Source organism: Cricetulus griseus, chromosome 2, assembly GCF_003668045.3.
Source record: "Cricetulus griseus strain 17A/GY chromosome 2, alternate assembly CriGri-PICRH-1.0, whole genome shotgun sequence".
In the NCBI taxonomy this organism is placed as follows: Eukaryota; Metazoa; Chordata; class Mammalia; order Rodentia; family Cricetidae; genus Cricetulus; species Cricetulus griseus.
Genome location: NC_048595.1, coordinates 263,597,318 through 263,618,318, shown reverse-complemented (window position 1 = coordinate 263,618,318; position 21,001 = coordinate 263,597,318).

Here is a 21,001-nt window from a genome sequence, read left to right as displayed (position 1 = left end):
AAGGTGTACACCCTTTCATAATTGTTATGCTCTCATGGTTGCATTCCCTAGCATGTGTACATACACAAGCAAACATTTCTCTGCTAACTGTTTATGTTTGAGTCCCACACAGCCAATGAAGACCTGCCTGACAGCAATCCCTGGACACCCTGGAAAGAAAATGGGCCACATCTCCTCGACTGCACTGGATCCAACTTGCTCCATTTCAACTGACACTCCGGCCAGAGGTTCGGGTACTGACTTCAATCAAGTTGAGGATTTCAAGCGAGACCTTCAATCAAGTGAATCCCATCTAACATGGACTGGATACTAACATTTTCTTTCTACAGGACCCCATATGACTATCAACGTCCCATTTCAGCAGGAAGTAACTTGGAGAATGCTACGCCCCCTTTCCCCATTGTTGTCACTTAGGATAGTGTATATACCTAGTTAGGAATAGCTTATGACTTTAGGGTTTAGTTATATTTTACCTTTATACTGTTAAGTTTTAATCCTCTTTTAGACTAAAAGGGGAATTGTAGGGGAAGCTGTAGCCACGCCTTCTTAGGGGCTGGCTACAGGAGTACCTGAGGGCTTGTGAGGGCGTGGTCAGAGTGAGTAGGGGGACTGCGTTTTCGGTTTCGGTTTCTCTTTGCTGCTTGCTGTACAGACTACCACCGGCTGGCTGGTCCGCTCTGTAAGTAAGGCTTTTCCCTATTAAATACCCTTATATTTCTACCTGACTCCGTACTGGTAATTTCTTACTATACAGCATTTTCAAGAAGTTTACTGGCAGAAAAGGACACCAGAATAATGGGTGTCACTCATGCTGCCCAGCCACTGCAGTGCACCTGGGAGGAGGGAAGAAGGAAGAAGGTGGGGAGAGCAATATAAAACAGGGTATTAAAATATATTAAGAATGGAAGGCCTAGCACACCCTTGATCCCAGCACTCAGACGGCAGATTCAGGAGGACCTCTGTGAGTTCAAGACTAGCCTGGTCTACAGAGTGAGTTCCAGGACCGCCAGGACTCTGTAGAGAGACCTTGTCTCAAAAGTCCAAAACAAAGAAAGAATGGAAACAAAAAAAATGGAACCTATTAACTATATTGAACTATGTGGAAAGTAGCTTTCATAGGGATGTCTAATTATCTGGGGTCAGCACTTGGGACATGCTGTGACCTAGGCTGTGTAGAAAGCAGCACCTTTCTACAATGGTGACTTACAGATTTTCCTGAAGATCAGGCTATCCCTTCTCTGCCTTTCAATTGCTGGGCCCTGGGAGGTGGGAGCTTTGTCTGCAGAGGCACTGAGGTTTAGACTGATGTTGTGTTTTGCCCAGAATGCCCCAGCCTGCTGGCTTCCAGACCTCAGCCATAACTCCTCGCTCAGCCTCAATCAGAGCTAAGTATCCTTGCACTTATTGTATCTTAATCTCTCTCTTAAGCCTCCCTCCTGTTTTGAGGCAAGGTCTCTGACAACACAGCCTGGCCTCAGCTTGCCAAGTAGCCTTGAACTCCAGATCTCCTGCCTCCCCTCCCAAGTGCCAAGATTATAGGTGTATATCACCACACCCACTCTACGGGGTGCTGGGCTTCAAACACAGACAAGCACACTACCAACTGAACTACAACTCAGCTCTGACTTTCTCTCTTTATCCCTTTATTTTCAACATTGTTCCAGCCTAAGCAAAGAAGTGTGGCATTTTGGAACCTGATCAGAAATCCCACTAGTGTGTTTGGGACACTAAACATAACTCAGAATTGTTGGAGCAAAAGCTATATAGAGAGGAGAGTGAAAAGGATGGTATCAGAAAGCACCAGGAAGCAGGAGATACCACCTCCCTGGGGGAAGGGTGGAGCAGGAGCAATAGTACTGCCCATAGCCCTACTAAGAGCCATGTTCCACTCTGCAGTTAGAAGGATGGGTTTGAGAATTGTCCCCACAGGCAGGAAGGAGACAGACTAGAGTGTGACAAGGACAATGTGCCCTTGACAATGCACAGATGGGGAAGGCGTGGAGTTGAGTTAGGGCTAAAAAGTGGAATTTTAGGTTTGGATGAGGCATTGAAGGAGATGAGCACTGAGGGTGACTCCTCCATTTCTGGCTCAGAAGCTGCATGGAAAACTCTTCTTGGGGATCCTGCAGCTTCTATGGACAACTCAGCCGAGGGACAAGTCACCAGGCCACTAACTTGGAATCAGGGTTTCTAGTATCCCAGATTGCCTCCCAGTGAACCACAGCCCAGTCCATGTTTTTGGCCATTTCAGGCCTCAAATTCTAGTTTAATGTCCAATCCTCTAGGCCTTGGTTCTTCAGGGAAGAGATTAGTGAATCACAACTTTAAAAAACAACAATAACAAAAGCAACGCAATCTAGAAAAATATTTCAAACCTATAGGAAACTGCAAAAGTTATGCAGTTGCTCATCCCAAGTCACTCCACTAGACCTGCAATCACTGCTTTAGCACACTTTTTGTGTTTGTCTATCCCATACCCATTGATCAATCTACCTCTATCTGTACAAGAGGTTAACTGCTGCTGAGCCAGATGAAATAGGCTGCATCCATTAGGCCCTTTATCCTAAATAGTCAGCATGTGTCTGCAAGAATGTCGTTTTCAGAACCACAGGGCAGTTCTCAATCCCAGAAACCGTAATATTACTTTCTATAATAAAATATAGTCTACCACTGTCGTCCTTCACAGTTGTCCCTGTTATATTCTTTGTGCTGTTTCCCCCAAAATCTAGGATCTAATTCAAGGTTATTCATTCTACTCTGTTGTTGTGTTTTGCTCATTTTATTTAATCTGGGATTTTCAGAATTATGTGGTCCCGTGCTTTGTGACATTGGTGATCTTGACAAGTCAGGTGTTTTCTAAAAGGTTATCAGTTTGGATTTGACTTCTTCCAGGGAATTGATTTGGGTCATGCGTTATTAGCAGAATTTCAACATGACGAGGACATAGCAGTTACATGAAAGAGCACAAAGCCGTTGGTCACTTCTTCACAGAAGCTTGGTCCTTGTCAGTGTTTCCTTGGTGACAGTGTTGTCAGCCAACCCTCCCATTCTAAGGCAGTTGTTCCTTTGTAATCTGTGGGGGAGATTCGCTGAGATTTGCATCCATTGCTGAGTTAGTACTATGAGGTTAGGAAATGTTGATTTTCAAATGCATCCAGTCTATGCTTATTAGCTGGCTTTCTAGTTTAAAGAACAATGTTCCCCCATGTCTTCATTTACTTACTTGGTACAGCATGAATTAATGAGAAACCTTTTCTCTCTTGTAATCTATCTTTATTATTATTCATTCTGATGCCCAAACGCTCACAGATTTGGTTCTTGTATTCTTGAAATGTAATCTTGTCCTCTGAAGGCACTTTACTTAAAAAAAATGAGATATCCTTGAGTTCTGCCCCTGCCATCTGTTGACTCAGATAGTTCTCCAGGTTCTGGTTTATTCTAGATAAAGGTCTGTAGAAAGTAAGAGGTGTGTTCATGGCTCCTGGAGTGTTACGCTGTGTCAGTGGGCAGAGCCAAGAGTGGCCTCTACTCCCATGATTCATTTTTTCTTTCCTGATTCTTATTTGTGTCTTCTTTCTCTCTTAGAGAACTCTGAATCTTTCCTCTAAAACATCAAAACATGTCTTTCTGTGTTCAGTTCCACAATAACAATGAACAGAATAACCCAGAATTGCTGTATGTGTACTCCAACAGCACATCTACTGTATAGTAATCCAGTATCCATAGCTGGAGCAAAATGCCCGATGCTGGATATTGCCCACAAGAAGTTTATTTAGCTCCCAGCTGTGGAGATTTGAGAGCAAGATGCCAACAAATCTGCTTGGCTCTGGTGAGGGCTGATAGCTACATCACAGTATGGTGGGTGTGATCATGGTGGGAGCATGTGTGAAAGGGGGGGATCACACGGAGAGACAGGAAACGAGGGAGAGTCAGGAGGCAGGCTTGCTCTTCTCATGAAATTCACTGTCCCAGGGACAAGCAGCAATCCCTTCTGAGGTTCTTTCCCCGGGACGTACTCAGCACACGCACAATGCCCCACGTTCATCTCCTGAACACCACCACACGAGGACTGATTTCCAACGCGTGAACCTTCGGGAGACACACTCAACTCCGACGCAAACCACATGCTCTATTACACTAGACTTCAATCTTTGTTTGTGGCTAGACAGGGTGGTGCCTCTCTGTCACCCTGGTGCTCAGAAATAGTGATTAAATATTTTTTCAGTGTAAGAGTGGCATAAGACATGAAGATGTTGAAAAATGCGTATATATAAAAAGGTGAAGTGCTACCTAAGTATTTGTAAGGAATTAATAAGTTGTGCTGATCCCACTCTGCAAAGGGCATAATAGAGTTAAAGTAGTGAGTTAAAAATTAACTGCACTTTTTCTTTAATTTTTCCTCAATGTGATTATATTATTATTATTTTAAAACTCAGTCATTTGTTTTTGTTTAAATTCAACTTTCCTCAACATCCATATGCACATTTACAAACAAACAATTAGAACATTTCTAAAAATCAAAATTTAGGTTAAATATTGTGGCCTGAGAAGTTGAGACCCTCCTGGACTTTTTGCCTTCCCCCACCTCTCTTGTTGATATTAACTTCAGTAGTTTCTAATTATCTTTCTTTTGTTTCTTTTTGAAACACACATCCGCACACTACGAACATGTTAGCACTGATTAGCATAGGTGAGGGGGTGAGGACACCATGGCAGAACTGTGATCCTTAGAAACAAGGAAAATACACACAGAAGAACAAACCCAATGTTGAGTCTTCTGTCTGTCTCCGCTCATCCCTTGATGAACACACATTCCTCTACTGCTTGAGTACCAAGAAGATATAATACAGTGTCCCAGTAAAGAGCGTGCCTGAGCCATCAGACATGTCATCAACTAACTGAGTTACAGGGTAAGCTATTATCTTACTGTAAAGAACACAGAGCAGCATCTACCTAGACAGTGTTTGAGAAGTTAAAAGTGCTTGACAAACATCCGCTATACTTTACATGTTAATTCTATTTAATTTTATTCTAGTTAGCATCATCTTGGGACAACTGATTGACTCTATACACACAAAGTATAGAAAAGTAAAACACAGCACAACAAGCTCCATTTTAAATTTTAGGTAAACAAATACTGTTTATTATAAATACATGCAAATTTGGTATAAATTTGTACAATATTAAACATACAAGCAATATTTGTTTTTTTTTTCTGAAATTCCGAGATTAAAACAGTTTGGGTTACAAATACTACCTCTCTGACTATTGTTTTCTCCCTACAGAATTGCATAGAGATTTAATTGTTCAAAGAAATCAGTACTGTCCTGCTTGTTGCTCTAAGACCAGCAGTCAACCCTGAGTGAGTGACTTACAGAGAAAGGACTAGAACGACTAACTGTGTCCCCAGAGCAGCAGACTCTCTTTTTGCCAATAGCTTCAATCTTCCCACCACTGCCTGTCCAGAGCTGCTAATGAGAGGCCAAATCGACTGCTCTCACCTCTTCTCCTAGCAAGGGCTCGCCTCTAGGGGATGTGCTAATGAGCCCTGGCACCTGCCTCAGCAGGAGATCAAGAAGTAAGGGGCCTGAATTATCCACTGGCTGTCACTGAATATTCTAGAACCAGTAACTGAACTAGACCAATGGTCCTCTCTCCTCCTACTGCTGGGCAGGAGTCCCCAGAATGTGGCCGTTTTGGTACCAGGTTCTAGGGGGGGTCTCTCAGTGGCTATCCTCCTGCCTTTTATAGGCTCAGACCAGGAAGGAACTTAGGGCCGCACATCATTTGCCCAGTTGCCTGGAGGAAGTAAGGACCATTTTCATCTCCTTGCCGGTCTCAGATTGGGGAACGGCTATTTGAGAAATGCTGAGCATGATGGAAGTATATGGGACACATGGATTAAAAACAAGAAGGTTGGAAAGTTTCCTAGAAGGGGTCACACTCAAGCTGGCCACATCTGTGTTGTTGTTGTTGTGTGTTCTTCTGTACACACCTTGAGAAAGATGTGGTAGGGCATGAGCCAAGCTGTGACATATTTTACCACCGGCTGATGGTTTGAGGTAGATATACTGGTGGATGTCAGCTTCCCATCTGATTTGAAATAAGTAGGATAAATATATTAAAATTTTAATAAAGAGAAAGAGGCAAAGCAATCTTGGATGTTTATGTTGGACAGCAGCTTTTCACATCCTGTAAACTACTTCTTGACACAGGGAGGTGAATCTTCCCCAGTCTTCTGAGAGTCTAAACTACAGGCAAAAGGAAAGAATGGATCTCAAAAGAAAAGTGACTGTCTCACAAGACCCTAAGGTCTCAGCTATCTAGGAAGGGAATATTGGAGACAGACCCATATAAAGGTCCTCTTGTCTATGGCTTCCTAAACCTGGAGGATGCAGCCTCAAAACTTAAGTTCCTCTCTAAATTGAGCAGTTTCTGCTCCTGGCTAACCTTCTGTGTCTGCTCCATTGTAGTCCAAATGACAGTCTTTTCTATGAGTTTCATTCACTTTTGCGGGAAGAAAACATTCAAAAAAGTAAATTTTGTAACTTAAATTTTTATAATTGAGGATAGAACTCAGAAATATTACTGGACAAGGCATCCAGTAATGAGCACAAATGCAAGCAGAAAAGAACACAGCCTGCTCCAGTTGCTTGCTCTGTGGCTCTAGAGAGTCCTTGGTCAAACTGTACCACTTGGAGTAAAACAGTAACATCAGTAATGTGAGGTAATAGTCCTGCCACGAATGTTGAAATGATAAACGATGAGGAGAGACAAAGGAGGGGACCCAAAGACAGAGCAGCTGTTGACACAGTGTATAACTAACTGATTAACGCGATAGAAACTGCTTTCAGAAACAGATAAAAGGAGAGCATGGACAGGATGAGCAAGCATCAGTAGAAAGCCTGTTTTGGATGCTGAAATCTTCTTTCTCCCTTTTGGCTGATCATATCTCTTTCTGTGTCTAGGGGCAAAGGCCCTGAGCCTCCTCAGGATGTCTCATTTGCATCCCTAAGGTTTTCTCTTTGCCTTCACAACCTTCAGCTTCCATGTATTGTCAGTCACTACACAGGCACATGGCTTTTGCATCCTGCCCTGGCCAATATGTGCTCTGTCAGCTCTTTAGATCTGAAAGTACACAGAGAGTCCTCCAGTTTCCAGGAAGCGCCCTCATGATTTCTTCCATATATTTCCCAGGATGAATAACAAGCTGTGGTATACTCAAATTTGTCATTCCGTTTCCAACTTTTCCCCCAAATATATTTTTGCCCCTTGTTACAACCTGCTTGGTCTGACATCACATGTTGAATGAGTCAGAGCTCCTCACTTAAATGCAGTGAACGCTAAAATTGTGCTATCGATTTCTGATGCTCTTTTTATTTTCCTTGTTGTCTGTTTATAAAAGTTGGTTTAAGTAATATCACTCTAAATGTCCAATGCTGATCTGTCCCCATCTCTGTCTCTGTGTACCTTATTTACCACCTTTTATTGCAGTCATCTACGTCAAAATATTTTTTTAAACATAGATTTTTTTCTATTTTAAAATAGTTCCAAACATCCCTGCTTTGGTCTAGTCCCTTTGGATTACCACAGAATACATCCACATAATATAATATATTCTTTCTGACATATTCAAGGCAACAGAGAACCCATTTTGATCGCATATTCTAAGCACTAGAAGATCCTGGAAAAATCCTGGCACCATCATTACAACCTGTGTGATTATAAGGAAGTTGTTCTGTTCCCATGAGCCTCAGTTTCCTCGCTGATAGTTCATGCTCCTCGTGTTGACCTCACTAGGTCCTGGAAACTCCAGAGAGATTATGTAAGTAGCAGTAGTTTGGTGTATTATTGCTACTTGTCTCTATACCTAGCAACATCCTAGCTAAGGGTGGGATAGCCATGGAAGTCAGGAGACATGACAAGAATATGGCGTTTTCCTCATCACCCATCACAAGGCCCCAAACCCATCTTTTTGAGAAGATGCCTTCGAATGTCCTGGGCTAACATGACTTCACCTGTCTTTGCTCTCTACTAGTACTTACAAGCAAATTCCTTAAATACTTTTGTTTATAGAAAAGCTCTAGGAAACTCAATAATCAAAAATTTAATATCACACATGAACATGCAGGTTAAAGATAGAGTGTGTAAATGAGTCTGTAGCACTATTTATTACACTCAATGAGACAAAACAGTGAAGACCTCATTCGATAGAGAAAATGTCAAATCCGCACCTTCCCCTTCCACAGTGACACACATGGCATGTTTAGCACCCAAGAAAGATGCTGCTGTGTCAATGTAAGACTGAAGTACGAACATTTCACTCCCTTACAGGGAGTTTGCTCAACTGAAGGAGACTCACTTGTCTGTCTGAAATGATCAAAGCCTTTTTGGTTGTGTATGTTGGAGCTCTTGGCTCCCTTTGCCAACCTAGATACCACAGCCTGAGTGAGCCACAGGGAAGTGAACCAAACATATGCTAGTTCTCTCCCCTTTGCAGCCATCATTTAGTCTTTTCTCTAGTGACTCATGAAAATCCCACCCAGGAGCCTCTCTGACAAATATCTCTATTTCTCCTCTTCCCTTCTAGAGGTGCAGAGTGTGTGTGGGGGAGGGCATGTACAGGATGGGTTGACATCCAGGTTAATACCCTTGGTTCTGGTTTCCTGACTCCCTGAAGACTGCAGTAAAGAGGTCTGCACATCCCCCATCAGTCACACTCTCTGGCCTCCTCTTTCCCCAGCTCTAAGTATATGGTGGAAATGAGTCAAGAGGCTAGTAGTGAACTTTCATTCTCAAGGAGACTGCTAAAGATTCAAGCCGGGGAACCTCAGTTTTGAGACAATCAGAGAAAGTAGTCTTGTATGTCCATCTTTGCTGGACTGTGGACTTTCCTAGGGGTGGGAGATTTTTTTTTTTAATCCACCATTTTGTCTCTATCTCTAAGTACAGAGAAGGCATCCCTGCTGGCTGAGGAAATGCACACTTGAAGAGGGTCACTTCTGCACTCCAGGCTAGTCCATGTAAGCCAGATAAGATGAACTTGTCTGCATGTTCCAAACCATAAACCTCACCTGCTGAATCAGAATGCTGGGGAAAGATGGTGGAAAGGGCAAGAGGAAAGGAAAGCAAGGACTCAGAGGGCAGATTTTACCTGGTAATGGTGGTAGACTCAGGGGGAGAGCCAGGCTGCTTAAGCCATCTTGGAAGAGCAGCCCAGAGCTGGGCAAAGGCTCAGTGCAGCACACAGACCTTGAAAGAGCCTCTCGCCTCCCTTCAGGCTGCAGCCCCCTGAGGCCCCCTATCTCCTGCTTATACAGAGAGATTGGCTGGGCTGTTGACCCCTGACAAGCTGACTTAGATGCCTTGGGGGAGCGTGTGTGTGTAGGGTTGGGAGTCCAGGAACAGTATGTCTGCATTGACTGTACTGCCTCATCTCTTTCCAAGCCCTCTCCAAGGTCCAGGCTCCTGCTTCCTGTGAAGCCATTAAGGCAAATGTTCCCTCTGAGAAGTGATTACTCTCAGCTCCTGCACTCTCCCAGCTGTGGCCGTGTGAGGATGTGCACAATTACAGCCTCTCCATCCAGCACAAATGCACCCTGGGGCGGGAGCAGACTGTTTTTATGAGAACTAGACAATGCCGACTTAGTTCACACATCAGAAAAAGGGCAAATCCCAGAGAGGCCAAGGTTTTGAGACAAACGAGGGAAGCCCATGCCATCTTACCAGGATGCAGAGATATGGAGGGAGAGTACTGTCCCTGGGAAAGAGACAGAGATGGTGAGATCCTCAACAATGTGAAGTGAGCACAAACTTTTGATGGGCCACCTTCCTCTATAGTGTGGGTCCTGCCAGCTCCTCATGCAACCACAGCATGTCTGTGAGCATGTTCAAGGACGGTTACCATTGAGCCATATGAAGTAAGAGTCCTAGAAAAAAATAATGTCCCATATATTATAATTACTTAAAACCCATATTAAAATGTTGGGCTTAATTTTATTGAAGCAGTATATACACTCTCTACTTTCTTAATTTTTTTTATTTTACTTTTTTCTTCTGAAATACACATATATATAGCCTGGGATAGTCTCAAATTCACAGTCATTTTGCCACAACCTCTGAGTACTGGGTTAAAAGGTGTGTGATAATTTGCCTATTTATTTATTTATTTATTTATTTATTTATTTATTTGTTTGTTTGTTTATGCAGATTCTCTCTGTGTAGTCCAGGCTGACCAGACACTCATAATACTCTTAATTCAGCCCCCAAGTGCTGGGATTACAGGTATGTACCACCATACTAGCCTGGACACTATTTGTGAGGAGTTTTAGTTTTACCAAAAGTACAGAGGGCTCATCTTCCCCTCTCTCATAGGTTATCTCCTGTTATGGAGATTTTGCATTAGTATGTTGTATTGATTATACCCAGGAATTCCATATTGAGGTATTGCTTACTGTTACAGGCTTATATAAAAAATACTTGGTATATACTATATGCAATGTATTTATTATTAAATTCACTAAGATTGAAATCCACATTAGGGTTCACTCTGTGTTGCGCATGTATTTAGAAAACTAAATGATGACATATGTCTATTATTATAGCTTCCCACAGTATGGTTTCAGTGTCTAACCATTCCCGTGATTCACTTCTTCAACCTCTCCTTTTATTCCTGAAAACATTGATTTTAAAAACAAAAAAGCTATCTCTATAGACGGCTGAATAATGCCTCTTGTGACCCAAACTACAGTCACCTAGGAAGGGGAAGTTTCAGTTGAGGAACTGCCTACACCAGACTGGCCTGTGAGCATGTCTGTGGCACATTTTCTTGATTAATGATTAATGTGTGTGTATGTGGGGGGGGGTCACCTACTGTGTGCATTGCTACCTGTGAGAAGGTATGTAGGAAGTTAAGGCCTACAAGACTGACAGATGAGCCAACCTGGAGTCTGCCTGGTGCTGTTGTGCCTAGCCAATGAGGGGTGACCACCCAATGTCAATGGATTAGAACACCTGGGTGCTGGGAAGGTATATAAGGTTCCCCCATTGCTAAATAAACGAGTCTGATGCTTGCCTTTACCTGACTCCCAGTATCTGTGCTGTGACACCTCACTTTCTCACCCCCCACTCCTCTGAAGGAGCCGATAGGATCCAGCAACACAGGTGGTTCTACGTTATATAAGAAAGCAAGCAGCATTCCTTCATGAACTCTGCTTTAGTTCCCATCTCCAGTTTCCTTCCCTGACTTGCCTCACAAAGAGCAAGCTGACTTGGAACATTTATCTTGACAAGTACACCTGTCATCTACTGGAGTAGAGGCCTCCAGTTTCTACTTTCTCTCCATAGGTTATGTATATGATACAGAAGGAGGGGAAAGGAGTACTGGCCTGGGGGGATTCGTGAAGCAGCTGTTCTGCTGTCTTTCACCTCTTTAGGTTCATGAGGCAGAGTTAATGTAGAATCAGAAAACCAGGGGCTTTAAAAGGGATGGAATTGAAGTTTTGACTTTAGGTAGAGTTAAACTTGTAATATCTCAGAATGACCAGAAAAGCTCACATGTCCTGCTTGGTTTGGGGATGAAGTGTAACTGTATGAGTACAGAAACACAGAGGCTAAAAGAAAATAAGGTTGGTTTATGACTAATCAAGAACATATCTATATCCCAGACCTCATGATAACTAATCAGAATGTGTATATAACCCAGACCTTACACTGTCATCATGTAGATGTCCTGCTATGGTTGAAAGCTTATGTCCTCTCCAAAATTCATATATCGAAACTTAAACAGTGGCATGACAGTACTAGAGGGACTTTAGGAGGTCATGAGGGCACAGCCCCAGTGAATAGGATTATTTGGGTCTCTCAGCTTCCTGCTGCCCACCATGTGAATACAGAGCAATGTATCACCAAAGAACAGTGTCCATACCTTGTCTCAAACCTTCCTTCCCTCCAGAAGTATGACAAGACAGTATTTATTCTCTATCCATTACACACTATTGGGCATACTGTAGTCACAGCACAGACTATGTGAAAAATCAAGGTGTTGGCAGAGCCATGGTTCCTCTGAAACCCTCAGAAAAGATCTCCCGTTACCACTTGTTAGAGTTTGAGTACAAAATATCTACAATGAGTTCTTGTTTTGAACATCTGATCAACAGTTTATGCTGCTACTTTGAAGGCTTTGGAGCCTTTAGGGACCTCTGCACTCTAGAGATGGGCCTTTGAAGTTATACACACTTCTGGTTCTAGGCCATTCCCTCTGCTTCCTCACCCATGCCATGTGATGAAGCCACCACTGCCCACTCTCACTGCCATGGATGGAGCTTGCCTTGTGCCCTCTTCACCATGGTAGACTGAAATTTCTGGAATTGTGACCCTAAAAAGCTTCCTTAAGTTGTTTCTAATATATCACTTCCAGCTCGTTGTGCCCCCACTTCCCTTGACTGTCTCATTCTCCATCTTTTTAGAGGGCCAATGATCCTCGTGCATACAAATAAGCATGAGAGAAGCCAGGAAAAGTTTAAAACACAGTGAATATCTCCAAGATATGAGAAGATATTTGGCTGTTCTGGAATGCTGGGGAAAATAGCATTTACAACCTGGTAATCCTTTGCTACCTGTTGAGCCAGGTTCTACCCGGATCCCCCAGAATATTGGGTTTGTTTATCCCAGACTTGCCCCCACTTAAAACCCTAGGCATTTCTTCTCAGTCCAAAAAGCCCATCCTTATGAGTGATGTCATATGTACTTTACAACAGCCCAAGAGATTTCTCTGTTGTCTTAGGGTCAGGTCAAATGCAGACACTATGTTTACCTCAGTCGTTCTCCCTATCCCTTATCTTGAGCATTGTCAACAGAGCCATCTTTATGGAAGATATCATATGTACTTTGTAAAGAGCTTCAACATAAACATTAACTCCAGACTGAGTTCATTGTCATCAGGAAACTTTTTTCCAAAATTGTGCTGTGCTTAAACATAGCTAAAATAAATGAGCGGCTGTCAGATTCTCAAAGTTTTGGCTCAGCCCTGGTACCTAAGTTGGGCTAAACCAAGTTTCATTAGTTTCATTCTGGTTTCTTTGTGGACTGTTTCCCTGCTGTCCAGAAAGCCTGCAGGGACAGCACCCCCCCTCCCATCTTCATGTGTTCAAGTGTCCAGATTTCTTCTTGATGTAAGTACTCCTGTCACGGTGGACTAAGATCTGCTCTAATGATCTCATATTAACCTGGTTAAACCTTCGGTGATCCTCTTTCCAGTTAAAGTCATGTTCACAGGCACTAAGTGGTTAAGACTTCAGTATTGTCATCAACAGGAGTAGACAACAATTTACCTTGCCAACAACTGCTTCTAAACCAATGAACACAGGCTGGCATGTTGTAGTCTTCGTCAAGGAGAGGGCATCATTTCATTTTCCATCTCGTCTTTCTCGTATGTCCCTGGTTTACCCTTCTCATAGAGAGTAGAAGGGACTCCAGCTCTGAGGGAGAATTCTTGTCCAGCATGGGCAAAGCGCATGAATTCAAGTATCAGAACAGTGAAGACTTGAGCAGAACAGATAGGATGGAGACCACTCAGAGCCACTGTCAGTGGTCAGCAATGGCAATGTTTATGTATCCAGAGCCTCACTGAATGCATTTTAACTCTGATACTTGCTCTTCTACATTCATTTTTACACAGCTTTCATAGTCATGAATCAGGTAGGTGGGAATGGAAATGCCAGACTAGAAACAGGATGAAGCACACATTTTAAATTTTGTTGCTATTCATCAAATAATATGTTCTTTGGGGGGAATAATTAAACAACGTTAAAAACATTTTAAAAGTTGCATTCCCAAAATGAGAAGCCATGTTTCTGAGAAAATAAAATGAAATTTCTTCTTTAAGTGAGTCCCCTGGCATGATTTTTTTAGACTGAAAAGAAGAATTTAAAGGAAAAGGAGTCATTAAAAATGAAACATCTGTTTTGGAAATAGTGGGAAATAGCAGATTTGTGATGTGTTTGTTGACAGCTAGGGAACAGGGCTAAGCTTGTTCCTCTCAAATGGCAAAGGATGGAAACGGAAAAAAGAAAACATCAAGAGTGTGTGTGGGGGGGTGAGAGAGAGAGAGAGAGAGAGAGAGAGAGAGAGAGAGAGAGAGAGAGAGAGAGAGAATATGACCAAAGTCAACAAATATCCTGGTTTTATATCTTCTCATCAAACACATGAAAGACTTCCTGATGGAATATGGGAGAAGATGAATACCTAATCCAGACACTGGAGTTTAATAAATAAAAGGACACAAAGGAAGGGTTGTCCCCATTGAACTTGGAATGGAAACAATATTCATCTTCAAGTGGGTACAGTAGCTGCTGGACATCCCATAGCTTTCTGCATCTACTTTTCAAATTCAGTTGCAGTTTGCAAAACAGGTTGTTTCCCTGAGCCCACCCACCCACATGTCAGTTTATTCAGCAATTCTTTATGAAGAGGAATTTGGTTTAAATTCAAGCTCTGCCTCTATTACCACTCTGGACAAACGAAACAATTGGTCTCTTGCCTTGGTGTCCTCATCTGTCGCATGGAGACAATTATGGGATGTTACCTACCCCATTAGTAAGCTCTTCATAATTTTATTCTGAGGCAGAGTCTCTGTAGCCCAGGCTAGCCTTAACCTCGCTATGTAGCTGAGAGATGATGGTCTAGAACCTCCCAAACGTTGCGATTACAGGTGCGTGTTACCACATCCGTGTTGTAAGTGCCTGAGCTCAAACTCAGGGCTGTGTATGTACTAGATGAACACTCAATTGAGCTACATCCCCTGCTCCATCTTTGGCCATTTTAAGTATTTCATCATTGTAGGTTTTAACTGTAGGTTGTAATAGTGGTATGCAGGTTAGAGTTTATCAACTTGACACAAACTGGGTCTGAGAACTCAGAGGGAACCACAACTGAGTAAGTGCCTCCATTAGATTGAACAGTAGGCACATCTGGATTGATGGTTGATGTTGGGAGGAGGTCCATCCCACTGTGGGCAGTACACCCCTGGGTAGGTTGTCCTGGGTTGTATGAGAATGCAGACTGGAAAAGCCATGGAGAACAAGCCAGTAAACACTTCTCCTCTATGGCTTCTGGTTCACCTCCTGCCTTTAAGTTCTTGCTTGGAGTTCCTGGCCCGACTTCCCTTCGTGATGGACTACAACTGTAAGCTGAAATAAACCCGTTTCAGCCTCAAGTTGCTTTTGGTCATGGTGTTTATCACAGCAAGCATTCTGGCTTGCTCTTACAGTTTTTCTGTCCCTACCTAAGACAGGTATGTATGAACTTAAAATGAGAGGCTTGGCTATCTATGATGTTGAGTTATTTCTGATGCTATCCCTGTTGTTTCAGAATCCTTCTCTCCATCCTTCTCAAACGTACATACATCTTTATCATGACCAATAAGGCAGTCTTACAATTGAGGAGTTTTTCTTTAAGGGTCCATCAAGAACCTTTTTAAAAATTAAGTTTGCTGTTTAACAGTCCATACAACTGTGTAATGCATTCTGTTTGCTCCTTCCCTCCACCTTCTCTTATCTCCCTCTGTTCCAGCCCTCCCCAAATCCTCCTGGTCCTGTTTCTATATCATGATTTTTTGTTTTGTGATTCATCTGTGTGGCCATTGGATTGATGAGGACACCAGTGGGGTACACAAGTGAAGACAATGATTCTTCCTATTCCTGAATCTATTAATATGAAATAGTTCAGCAGTGAGGGGTAAGGCCCATACAGACCCTCCTTAATCCGTGTTTAACAAGAATCCTTAATTCTTGTACTAATAACCCAGTGCAGGTAGCTGCTACGAGTTCATAATTGCAGTGGCTGTGCTTTGCCCAGAAGAGAGCATTTCTCAGCCCTTATCCCTATAGTCTGGCTTGCTCTTACAGTTTTTCTGTCCCTTCTTTTTTAGTGTCCCCTGGTCATCAACAGAGATGGCATAAGTATCTCCTTTAAGGAGGAGCACACATCTGTCTCACATTCTTAGCACCATGTGTAATTACCAGTTTCTGCATTTGTTATCATTCACTGGAAAGAGAGGACTTTCTGATCAAGGTTCAAAGTAGCATTTGTCTATGGGTACAAATGTAAACACTTAAAAGGTAGTTTGATGCTATGACTATTTAGCTTAATTACAGTTCTCCGTAGGACCTATGCTTTCTCCTGCCACAGGTTTTTGACAAGGTTTTCAGTAACAAGCATGGATTTCATCCTATGGAGCAGGCCTCAGATCCAATTAGGGAATGGTTGGTTACGCCTACAACAGTAATGCCACTGTTACACAAATGGGTACATCTTGCCTGGTAAGCTGGTCTCACAGTTGACAGGGTTTACAGCTGGTGCCACTGTTGATGCCTTTTCCTCCCAGTCACCTCAGTGGCATCTTCTGGAACTGAAATCTAGCTGGCAAGAAGAAAAGTTTCAGTTCACAGACACACCTTCCGAGAGCTGCTCCGGAGGCTCAAGGAGGAGTGTGCAGCAAGAATGGTCTTTCTTACCAGAGAAAACTGCTCTCTTCATCTGAGTTACAGCTTCAGAAGGGACACTCATGATGCAGAAGAGGAAAGGGGACTCCATCTACCTAGGTGCATCAACCAGATCAACTCTGGCAGTCAGTGGGGTGATGGAACTTACAGCCAGGTCACCCTTTCATAGAGGAGATGTGTGGACACCAAGAGAGAGCCTGTGGTTGTCTTCCAGCTCCTGCAGGAGGTAGAAAGTGAGGTGACAGGCTGCCCAGTAGGCCAGTTGCATCCATGCTCAAAGCCACCTCCTGTCATTAAGATGGAGGAGTCTGGGGGATGTGTCACTCAGAACAGCTTGAATCTGTTTCTTGGGTTCATAGTTATTTATATTTGGTTCAGAATATAATATATATATATATATATATAATATATATATATATTTCTAAAGTAGAGTTGGTATTTTATTTCTTCTATCTTTAAACATTTCACTCTACCCACTGCTGAGCATCAGTCTGCCCTCCCTGATAGGGAAAATATTCTAGGAAGCTTCTCCTGTGCCACTGCCTCTCAAGTGCCTAGGACCTTAAGTCATCCTTACTCCACAGAGGTGAGTGTTGGAGCACCGTATTCTGAATCTCTACAGTGTACATCATATTCTGATTCAATGCTTATTCAATAATACAACTGCTTTGTTTCTAGTTGGGAGAAGACTGGTTTTTATAACCTGACATTACTCAATAGAACTTCATCTCCCTGTTCAGCACAGCACATCTAGACAGCGACAACTGCTTTTTTTTTTATGCCAGTCTCATTTTCCAGAGCACAGCCTGTGTCCTGCAGGGCTTGCCTCCTTCTCTGTCCATTTTCTCTCAACACTAATCTGTCCCTTTTGCTTTGCCTACATTGTGATTGTGTTTTTAAACTGCCTTAAAGATTTCTGCTCAGTTAATTGAAGTTAGTGTTTACTAAAATCCTAGCTGCATTTACAAACATTGTCTTATTTAATCTTCAAACACAGCCACAGAAAGTAGACTCTATGTTTCACCATTTTAGACATGGAAACTAATGAAAAGGGATTAAATAATTTTTCATGTTCATAAAGGTGATGGAGCTGATGCACAAGCCTCAGGCCCTCCTCCTTCAGCCTGTGACAGGTCACCCAGGTGTGAGTTATAAAGGCAGAGCAGGAGCCAGGAAACCTTCCAGGGGAGGTGACACCCAGGAGGCGGGACAAAGGGACAGAAGATGGGGCAAAAGGATTGATGGTTAGTCTTTTTGTGCAGCCCATGTCTCCAGCATGCTTCCAGGAAATCATAACTAAGATGCATTTTGGGATAGGAAGAAGGCTCAGTGGGTAAAGTACTTGCTGTACAAGCTTGAGAATTCATGTCCCCAACACCCATGTAAACACTGAGTATGGTAGTACACATCCATAACTAGGAAGCAGAGATAGGTGGGTTCCTGAAACTCACTGGCCAGCCAGCCTAGCCAAAAAAGGCCAGCCATAGGTTCAATGAGAGCCATTGTTTCAAAAAAACAAGCTGCAAGGAAACAGATGGAGACATTCAAACTTTGACCTCTGGCCTGCACACATGCACACACCATTGAGAACACACCTACACAGACACATACACACAAACCATATTACAGTGAAATTTGATTTCTGTCTTTCTACTGACCTGCAGTGTGGGAGTTTATGAAGGAAGTTTATTTATCAAATTGGTCAGAGATGGGGCAGCCATGAAGAGCACCCAGGAGTTGCTCCTGAGATAGGCATGAAGGTCAGCCACTTGGTCACTGGCCTAAGAAACATACTGCAATCCATACTGGCATTAATTCACTCCAGGGACACATGCCAAATATCCAGGGCTTCCATGGGACCCTGGAAAATTCCAGTAAGAAAAGTATCAGCATTGCAGATACAAGGACCCCATTACTTGTTAGGAAAAATAGAGCATTTTTTTAGCATATAATACTTTTTTAAAAGCCCTGCACAATTTCTAGGAAAATCCTATGAGAGTGTTCATTATGACAAGGATAGTGTTGACTAAGGACCACAGAAGGGTAGTCTGTGGCCACTCTTGAGTCAACCAGACCACTGAGCAAAAGGGACAGGAAAGCAGGGGAGCTGATGCAGTCAACAACAGCCTGAGGTCTAGATGCAGTCTAACCTGACCTGTTCCACAAATATTAATTAATTATTTATTAAATTTATTAGATTTATTATTAATTATTTATTATTTATTAATTATTTATTAAAAGTATTAATATACACTTTTCAAAAAATGTCAGGATCATAATGAAATTACTATTTTGTAACTTGTTTTTTTCTATTTATTTATTTATTTATTTATTTATTTATTTATTTATTAGTTCAAATTAGGAACAAGCTTGCTTCACATGTTAATCCCTTCTCCCTCTCCCTCCCCTCCTCCCCAAACCCCCCATCAGTCTCCTCCCCCTTCAGCCTCTCCCATGGAGGGTAGGGCCCTCCACAGGGGCTCCCCAAATTCCCCAACATCATCCTGGGCCTGGCCTAGGCCCTCTCCCATGTGTCCAGGCAAAGAGAGCATCCCTTCATGTGGGATGGGCTCTCAAAGTCCCTTCTTCCACCAGAGAAAAAATACTGATCCACTACCAGAGGCCCCATAGAGTGCTGAGGCCTCCTCGTTGACATCCACTTTCAGGGGTCTGGATCAGTCCCATGATGGCCTCCCAGACAGCAGTCTGGGGTCCATGTGCTCCCCCTTGTTCAGGTCAGCTGTTTCTGTGGGATTCACCAGCCTGGTCCCAACCCCTTTGATCTTCATTCCTCCCTCTCTGCAACTGGGTTCCAGAGTTCAGTTCAGTGTATAGCTGTGGGTGTCTGCCTCTGCTTCCATCAGCCACTGGATGAGGTCTCTGGGATGGCATATAAGGCAGTCATCAGTCTCACTATAGGGGAAGGGCATTTAGGGTAGCCTCTCCACCATTACCTAGATTGTCAGTTGGTGTCATCCTTGTGGATCTCTGGAAATCTCCCTAGTGCCAGATCTCTCCTTGGACCTATAATGGCCCCCTCTGTTATTGTATCTCTCATCCTACTCTCCTCTATTCTTCCCTCAACTCAACCTTTCTGCTTCTCCATTTCCTCCTCTCCCCTCCTCTTATCCTCCTCTCATTCTGCCAGCTCCCTCTCCCCTACCCTCATGCTCCCAATTATTTCAGGAGATCCTGGCCCTTCCCATTCTCCGGGGACCATGTATTTTTCTCTTAGAGTCCTTCTTGTTTCCTAGTTTCTTTGTTGAAGAGGATTGTAGGCTGGTAATCCTTTGCTCTATGTCTAAAATTCATATATGAGTGAGTACATACCATGTTTGTCTTTTTGTGACTGGGTTACTTCACTTAGGATGGTTTCTTCTAGTTCCATCCATTTGCCTGTGAATGACAATCTAAGCTGGAGAGGATGTGGAAAAAAAGGAACACTCCTCCATTGCTAGTGGGAGTGCAAACTTGTAAAACCACTTTGGAAATCAGTATGGCGGTTGCTCAGGAAATGTGAATCAGTCTACCTCAAGATCCAGCCATTCCTCTCTTGGGCATATACCCAAATAATGCAAGTTCATTAAACAAGGACATATGTTCAATCATGTTCATAGCAGCGTTGTTTGTAATAGCCAGAACCTGGAAGCAACATAGATGCCCCTCAACTGAAGAATGGATAGAGAAAATGTGGTACATTTATACAATGGAGTACTACTCAGCAGATAAAAGCAGTGGAATCTTGTAACTTGTTTTTTCTTTCTTTTTTTTTAATTTTAAATTTCTATTCTGGGTCTGGGGAGATACCTCAATGGTGCCAAGAATCTGAGTTTGGTCCCTAACACCCAAGTGTGGTGATTCACAGCCTCTTGTGAATCTTGCTTCCTTGGACATAGCACCCACATGCACCCACCACGCCCACACTCACACCCACACATACCCACACATATACAAACACACACACCCCACACAACATGCCCCCACACACCCACGCCCACACCCACACACTTATATATATGCATAATTTTTTAAAATGTTCAAATGTCTGACTGTGCTAATCAGACATGGGGCCATTTGTGAACTGAGGCTGATGGCTTGAGTAGACCTGCTTCCTACTCCCTCCTGGATTAACAATACAGTGGTCTTTCTCTTATCAACCCTAAAAAAGCAATGGAGACACAGTTCAGTGGTTGGGCATGAGCCAAGGCTGAGGTTTAGATTCCCAGTACTGTTAAAAACTGAGAGAGAGGAGGAAGGGCGATATAGAGGAGGGAAGGAGAGAGAGAGAGAGAGAGAGAGAGAGAGAGAGAGAGAGAGAGAGAGAGAGAGAGAGAGAGAGAGAGAGAGAGAGAGGAGAGAGAGAGAGAGAAGGAAGAAGAAGAAGCCACGGAGAAGCAGAAGAGATGGCTCAGTGTTGAGAGCACTTACTGCTCTGCACAGGACCTGAGTTCAGTTCTCAGCACCCATGCTGAGTAATTCACAACCTCTCATAACTCCAA